Below are 8896 nucleotides of genomic sequence, written 5' to 3'. Positions count from 1 at the left end.
AACCTTTACAAGTGGAAGATTTTAAAGTTAAGAATCTTAAAAGGCGAAACTGAAGTTAGTCAAAATAAGATGGAATTCTCGAAGAGGACCAGAATTTACTTGGGAATTGGAATTTGAGATGAGAAAGCCGAACGTGAGCATCATTTGCGTTCCATTCTCGAGCTCCTTAGAAACGAACAACTCCACGCCAAATTCTCCAAATGTGAATTTTGGCTAGAGGAAGTTCAATTTTTGGGACATATCGTAAACGAAAAATGTATTCATGTTGATCCCGCTAAAATTGAGGCCGTTAAGGATTGGAAAACTCCAACGACTCCCACGAAAATTCAATCATTCCTCGGGTTGGCCGGATATTATCGGCGTTTCATTTGAAACTTTTCCAAAATCTCTTTGTCTCTTACCTCCCTCACCCATAAAGGAAAACCATTCGATTGGGGTTCAAAACAAGAGGAAGCCTTTCATACTCTCAAGGACATGCTTTGCAATGCTCCCGTTCTAACCCTTCCCGCTGGAAACGACGATATTGTTGTATTTTTTGATGGTTCTCATCAAGGTCTTGGTTGTGTTCTCATGCAACGAGGTCAAGTCATTGCATATGCATCAAGGCAACTTAAGGTCAACGAGAAGAATTATACGACTCATGATCTCGAACTTGGTGCCATTGTTTTCGCTCTCAAAATCTGGAGACATTACCTTTAGGGTACAAAATGTTTGTGTTTACCGATCATAAAAGCCTTCAACATATTTTTGACCAAACATATCTCAACATGAGACAACAACGATGGGCCGAATTACTTAGTGATTATGATTGAGAAATTCTCTACCATCCCTGTAAAGCGAATGTTGTCACTGACGCCCTAAGTCGAAAGGTCAATGTTAAATCCGTTATGCTTTTAAGCGTTGTTGCTCAAACCGATCTTCAAATTCGTGTCTTTCAAGCTCAACGTACCTCCGTCGAAGAAGGTAACATGCACGACGAAATGTCATGTGGAGCCGAACTTCAACTCGAAACCAAACCCGATGGTCTTTTGTACTTTCTCAATCGTTTGTGAGTTCCCGATCGGGGTGACCTCCGTGCTTGTATACTCGACGAAGCTCACAATTCACGGTATTCAGTTCATCCTGGTGCGGATAAGATGTATTTGTGCTACCTTTTGGTGGCCGGGTATGAAAAAGGACGTAGCGTTGTATGTATCTAAATGTCTTACTTGCTCAAAAGTCAAAGCCGAACATCAAAGACCTTTTGGTCTACTCGAGCAGCCACCGATTCCCGTTTGGAAATAGGAAGACATTGTTATGGACTTTATCACTAAACTACCCAATACCCAAAAAGGAAACGACAGTATTTGGATGATCATCGATCGTTTAAACAAGTCTGCTCATTTCATTCCGATCCGCGAAAAGTATTCTGCCGAGCAGCTTGCTCAAATCTATGTGCGGGAAAATTGTGTGCCGACACGGTTTACCATTGTCTATCATCTCCGATCGCGATGCTCGTTTTACTTCTCATTTTTGGCGATCTCTTCAAGAAACCTTGGGAACACGTCTCGATCTTAGCGCTGCTTATCATCCTCAAATGGATGGTCGATCCGAACGTACGATTCAAACACTCGACGATATGCTACAAGCGTGTGTTCTTGATTTTGGTGGGAATTGGGATTCTCACATTCCTTTCATCTAGTTTTCGTATAATAACAGTTATCATTGTAGCATCGAGATGGCTCCTTTTAAAGCTCTTTACGGTCGTAAATATCGTTCTCCAATTAGTTGGAACGAAATTGGTGAAGCTCAAATCACGGGACCCGGAATGGTCCAAGAAGCCACCGACATGGTTGATCAAATCCGTGAAAACCTCCTAGCCGCTAGTAGTCGTCAAAAGAGTTATGCTGACAAACGGCGAAAACCGATCGAATTTAATGTTGACGATCTTGTCCTTCTAAAAGTATCTCCTTGGAAGGGGGTAGTCCATTTCGGAAAGAAGGGTAAGCTAGCTCCTCGTTTCGTTGATCCTTTCAAAATTCTGGAACGTGTTGGGAAGGTAGCTTATCGACTCGAACTACCGCAAGAACTTGCCGGTGTTCATCCGACGTTTCATGTTTCGATTCTGAAAAAGTGCTTAGCCGAGGGTAATCTCCATATACCTCTCGACGAAGTACATATCGATGAGTCAATGATTATGGTTGAAGACCCGTTGAGATCATGGATGCAAACGAGAAGAAAACCAAGCGTAGACGTATTCGGTTAGTCAAAGTTCGATGGGAATCAGGGCGTGGTGCGGAATTCACTTGGGAACGAGAAGACACAATGAAGGAGAAATATCCACACTTTTTTGCATCATCATCTTCGTCTTAATTTCGGGACGAAATTTCCTAAAGTAGGGGATACTGTGACATTTGTCAAATTCGGGTCTTATTCGTATTCGTTTTGTATTTGTTTACTATGTAAACTGACCCGTTTTGTAAACCGAAATTTATGATAAAATCAAAATTATGGATTTTATGTTACAATATTTTTTTACACTTATTGGGTCTTGAAAACATCATTTTCGTTCCTTAAAACGCGTTAAAAACACTTAAAACGAACTTCGGAGGCCAAAACTGCAATTTTCAAAGTTTGGATCGCCTGCCAATTTAAAGACTTTATTGTTAACTTTTTACATTTAAAACTTAATGTATTCTAATTTGTACATAATTATACAAGTTCTTAGATATTGGGCATGTGAAAACCATCTATGAACTTATTGTGAGATAGAAACCGAACCGAGCCGAACTAAACCGATTTCACTCGCTTAAGACACACAAGTGTATTTTTAGCTATCAAGACTTGTATATTTATTTAAAATACTTTACAAACTGATTTTAATTAATTTCTTAAAGTACTTGGAATGTTGAATCCAACTTGATCTTATAACAAAGTTGGACCGACAAAATCGAACACTCGCTTAACGGACGTTGATAGTTCTAAAACAATAGAACTACATACTTGGTTAAGTCTTATTAAATTTTTTAAGTTATCTCATAACATTTATTATTTTGGAAACTTGGCTTTGGGTTTGACCAATTATCAAGACCCGAACCAACAACCCGAACACTCGTTAAAACCCGTTTTAGTATCTATATTATAAAGGGACTTGCATTCTTGCATTTTTACCCACCTTATTACTTAACATAGGTTGAGTAAATAATAAGGCTAGATACTTTAACCCGGTTTCAAGCAAACCTATATTTTTAAAGGACTATGGCTATAATTTTCTTAAATAGTTACATTTTAAACCTTGTACTTTAATTGTTTACATTTCTCAAACATTTATTTTATTAAAAGACTTTTAAGGCAACCTTCCTAATTCAAGACTTTCTTTTTATTTAGGCTTCGTTCATTAAACCCGTCATTCCAGTTAAACTCCAAATCATCCATCTTTCAAGTTTATTACTTGAACGTGAGTACTTTCATACCCCGTTTTCCATCTTTCTTTTTTGGGGGGTGATATTGTATATTTATTCAAAAAAAATGCTTTATACTTGAGTCTTAAACCACAAACTACATTGTATACTTTACCTAAATAAATGCTCGATTTGGTGTTCTATGCTTACATGCCTACATGCTAATGTGTTTACCGCTTTTGCAGGGTTGATTCATAAATCCTTAGCAATTTGGTATTCTCTTATAGCAAGGTGCCGTTAATGTATTCTTATTAACGACCTCATACAAAATCCTAGGCTATTTGGTATTCTCTTATAGCAAGGTGTCGCTAATGTACTCGCTTAAGACACACAAGTGTGTTTTTAGCTATCAAGACTTGTATATTTATTTAAAATACTTTACAAACTGATTTTAATTAATTTCTTAAAGTACTTGGAATGTTGAATCCAACTTGATCTTATAACAAAGTTGGACCGACAAAATCGAACACTCGCTTAACGGACGTTGATAGTTCTAAAACAATAGAACTACATACTTGGTTAAGTCTTATTAAATTTTTTAAGTTATCTCATAACATTTATTATTTTGGAAACTTGGCTTTGGGTTTGACCAATTATCAAGACCCGAACCAACAACCCGAACACTCGTTAAAACCCGTTTTAGTATCTATATTATAAAGGGACTTGCATTCTTGCATTTTTACCCACCTTATTACTTAACATAGGTTGAGTAAATAATAAGGCTAGATACTTTAACCCGGTTTCAAGCAAACCTATATTTTTAAAGGACTATGGCTATAATTTTCTTAAATAGTTACATTTTAAACCTTGCACTTTAATTGTTTACATTTCTCAAACATTTATTTTATTAAAAGACTTTTAAGGCAACCTTCCTAATTCAAGACTTTCTTTTTATTTAGGCTTCGTTCATTAAACCCGTCATTCCAGTTAAACTCCAAATCATCCATCTTTCAAGTTTATTACTTGAACGTGAGTACTTTCATACCCCGTTTTCCATCTTTCTTTTTTGGGGGGTGATATTGTATATTTATTCAAAAAAAATGCTTTATACTTGAGTCTTAAACCACAAACTACATTGTATACTTTACCTAAATAAATGCTCGATTTGGTGTTCTATGCTTACATGCCTACATGCTAATGTGTTTACCGCTTTTGCAGGGTTGATTCATAAATCCTTAGCAATTTGGTATTCTCTTATAGCAAGGTGCCGTTAATGTATTCTTATTAACGACCTCATACAAAATCCTAGGCTATTTGGTATTCTCTTATAGCAAGGTGTCGCTAATGTATTTTTATTAACGATCTCATTTATCCAAATTCCAAATTATTGCTATTATTTATTGTTTCGTATACAAGTTGTTGAAGTTCCTATTATATATATATATATATATATATATATATATATATATATATTGTTCAAAAACTATGCATTTCTCACCAACCTTTGTGTTGATAAACTTTATTTTATGCAATGTTACAGGTTTGACTTTTGGTTGACTCGAGACTTGGAGAAAACGCTATCAAAGACATTATGATATTAGCAAAAATGAACAATATATTATTTGCTATATCTTGTCATGATCATTGTATGAACAATTATGTTATGTGACTTTATGATTTTATGAAATTAAATGAGTTATTAAATTATTGACACTTTAAATAATGTCTTGTGTATTTGGGCAATTCGTTACACCCCGTCATGTTTCGCCGCCTTTGGTCGGGGTGTGACAGCTTACCTTTCTTTCATACATATATTATCATACACTTTCTTTCTTTCATTCATTCTTTTCTTTTCTTTCATACTTTTATATTAAACCTTACTTTACATAATTCTACGTTATAAAGAGCATTATGCACTATTGCCTCGAGTATTATTAGGGCCCGGTTCCCTATCTGCCTCGAGTATTATTAGGGCCCGGTTTCCTTTCTGCCTCGAGTATTATTAGGGCCCAGTTCCCTGCCCGGTTCCCTTTTCTGCCTCGAGTATCATTAGGGCCCGGTTCCCTTTCTTCCATACAACCACAACACACCTGTCTATATATTCATAATCATAACTTTCATACATACATACATCAATCATACATCATATATAACAATCACATCTTTAACTACTACTTGGCGGTACATACAATATCCGAAGATAGTTCACGCACCGTCAAGTATTCATTCATACATAATCACACAAGGCATACACTTACCATTTAAGGTAAGTGTATTAACCAATCACATCGAGTATGCACACAACTCCTAAAACATAGCAAGGAAATGGGGCTAGAAACTCACCCGAATCCTATTACATTCTCCGTTTATTGTTATTCCATTCCTTAACTGAGCTCAGCTGACTGTACATTAATTATACGTATCAATATATACCTTAATCACTTTATTCAAGTTCAACCATAATGGCTTAGTCTGGTTTATTCTAATGGTCTTGTTAGATTACAATTAACTTAGAATATTTATCCTTAACCCTAATGTATTTGAATATAGGGTTTTCAATTACTTTAATGTTTCTCTCTTTCATATTCAATTTAGAGTACAAGCTTGTATGCAAATCATCCAAGTATTCAACTGTGCACATTGTATTTGAATTAGCTCATGCATGCTAATATGCATATTGTATGCAGGTTCCATGTATGTGAGTCATAATGAAATCGAATCATGCATGGTATTCAAATCATAATGTAATCGAACTGGCATGTTGTATTCGAAAATCCCATGTAAACGAACTTATCTAATGTATGTGATCCATGTAATTGCATTCGGATATCAAGATTGTATTTGAATCTCAATGTAAACGATTTTACGAATGTATGCGAGTTTAAGCATGTGATCGGGTTTGTCCTTGTAATTGAAATGCTAAATGTAATCGTCTCACTTATGTAATCGAATCCTTTAGTTGTAATCGATTTATGAAATGTATTTGAGTTGCATGTTGTAAGCGAACTTAAAAAGTGTTATCCATTAAGAACATTGTAATCGAGTTCATGAATGTAATCGATCATCCCATTGTAATCGACTTCCATAACGTAATCGATTATCTCATTGTAATCGAACCATACTCATGTGAGCGAGTTTACACTATGTAATCGAGTTACCCCTTTGTATTCGAGTATGGGTAGTGTACTCAAACCATCCTCACGTAATCAACCATAAGGCATGTAATCGAGTTCTTGGACTCTATGCGAACGGGCGGTAACAGTTGGTCCTTTTTATCACCTTTATCGTAACATTTCATGACCTTAATACTTTATTAAGGTTTGGTATTAACCCGTAAACGTTTCCTTAACCGTTTTCGGCCAAAACTTGACCCGAGTGACCATAAAACTTGGACCTTTATGGTCCAAAACTAGATCTAGGGTTTCTTTAAAGGATCCGTTTATAACCGCAGGTTCTTTAAGTCCATTTTAATAATCAAGTTTGCAACTTTGTGATTTATCTAGACCCGATCTACACTATTTTTAAGTTTCATGGTATATTGTTCATAAAAACATAACCTTTAACATCAAGAACGTACCTTTAAACGTTTGTTAGGTCACGGTTTAGCTTGGTTATGAGCAATGTGAGAACCGAGCCCCGGTGCGGAAGCATGAATAATCGGTATTAACGGTGTGGAGCTCGGATCTAGGGTTAGGATCAAATCTCACTCGTATTCACTCTTGAAAGATGTTTGGATGGAGAGGTGTATTGGGAGAGAGTCTGATTTGATTAACAATCAATAATAGGAAGAACAATTGTAATCAAAACACAAAAGATAGAACTGGCAGTATGAAATATTAGCCAAATGATTCTCATTAACATGAAACACTCATACATACATTCATACATACATTCGATTAAGAAATATCAGCCGCCACCAGGAGAGCTCATCCAGGAGGCGGAGACTCTCTCAAAGGGATAAAACCCTAAATCTCACACATACACAATACACTCACTCATACTAAACAAATGAATATAAAAACATCTATTTATACTAGTCTAGCATGACTTGGTCTTCAAGCCATCCACCCTTGGTTGAGACCAAATAATATATTTTTCACCCAAAAATTAATTCGATGCGTCAGTCTAAAATATAAGTTCCAACAATCACCCCCTTAGACCGATGCCATCGAATTTCTTCCATGATCACCTCATAACTCGTTGTCTTTTGTTGAAATTCTCCCCCTCACGTTAAGCTTCTCCCATTGTTCATTTCGAATTATCACTCTTATACCACTTTTGGATATAGTTGTATGGGCATATGAACGAGGCTTTGAACTTCAAAGATCAACTTCAAGTAACAAGGTTACCACAAGAAGAAATAAACTCAATGTGATCATTAAATAATCTTCAATTCTTCAAATTTGTCACTTCCCTTGTAAAACATCTTCAAACCATTCACTGAATCAAGATAGCATTCAAGTCAACCATAACCCGTTCTTGACTGTTCAAGTGACTATTTCATAGGAGGTTAAACTATACTAATCATCCTTTCAACATTGTTACTTGTGATGACTCTATCTTCTCATCCGTACTAGAAAATCTGAAAACTTACAAACGATGAAACATATTTGAAAAACCTTGGATTATTGATCTTGATCAACTTTTCGTTAACTTGAGTCTTTTACTTGATTTGAAGCATGCCATTTGCAATGAAATTCAAAGATTTTTACTCCCCCAATTTCGTTGCAATTGTTTTTAATAAATGTGTCTTCAAATCAAGTGTGGGTGAAGCAATCTTGACCATCCTTATCAAGATTGTAAAAATCTGAAAATAAACATATTCATATGTTGGTTGACACTAAAATTGATTAAATCCTTAAGCTTGGTCAACACTTGTTCTTGTAAAGCTTTTGATGAAGTCGTGAAATTGGATGAGGTTCGAATTCCATAAGCTTGTTGATGATTGGAGAAAAATTACCAAAATACCCCTGAGTATATATCTTCTTTAGAGAACAGCTTGGTCAAATGGTCAACGGCACCAAAAATCTCAAAAGTTTCTTCAAAACCTTTAAATGTTTCACAAACTCTGTTTCCTAGCACACAGTGTGCTTGGGAGCACTTTACTAGCAAGGCAGTGTGTTTGGGAGCCCTTTCTTAGCACAAAGTGTGCTTGGGAGCATTTTCCTAGCACAAAGTGTGCCGGAAGCACTTTCCTAGCACAAAGTGTGTCCGGAAAGCAAAACACTTTTGATTTTTCATTTTTTGACTAGCACAACGTGTGCTCGGAAGCACTTTCCTAGCACAAAGTGTGCCCGAAAAGCAAAACACTTGTGACTTTTTCATTTTTTCACTAGCACAAAGTGTGCCCGAAAGCACTTCACTAGCACAAAGTGTGCTTGGGACTTAAAGATAGTTTTCTTGAGAAGACCAAGGATATGCAAGGGGTTACTCGACAATGGAACTTGATGTGCCCGAGATAAGATGTGCCCGAGATAAAGTGTGCCTGAACCAAAAATTTGTGCTTGGGCAAAACA

The sequence above is a fragment of the Bidens hawaiensis genome, unplaced genomic scaffold (assembly GCF_021521415.1).
Source record: "Bidens hawaiensis isolate Kalapana, Puna unplaced genomic scaffold, B.hawaiensis_p1.1 tig00044058_1, whole genome shotgun sequence".
In the NCBI taxonomy this organism is placed as follows: Eukaryota; Viridiplantae; Streptophyta; class Magnoliopsida; order Asterales; family Asteraceae; genus Bidens; species Bidens hawaiensis.
This window is presented reverse-complemented; position numbering follows the sequence as displayed.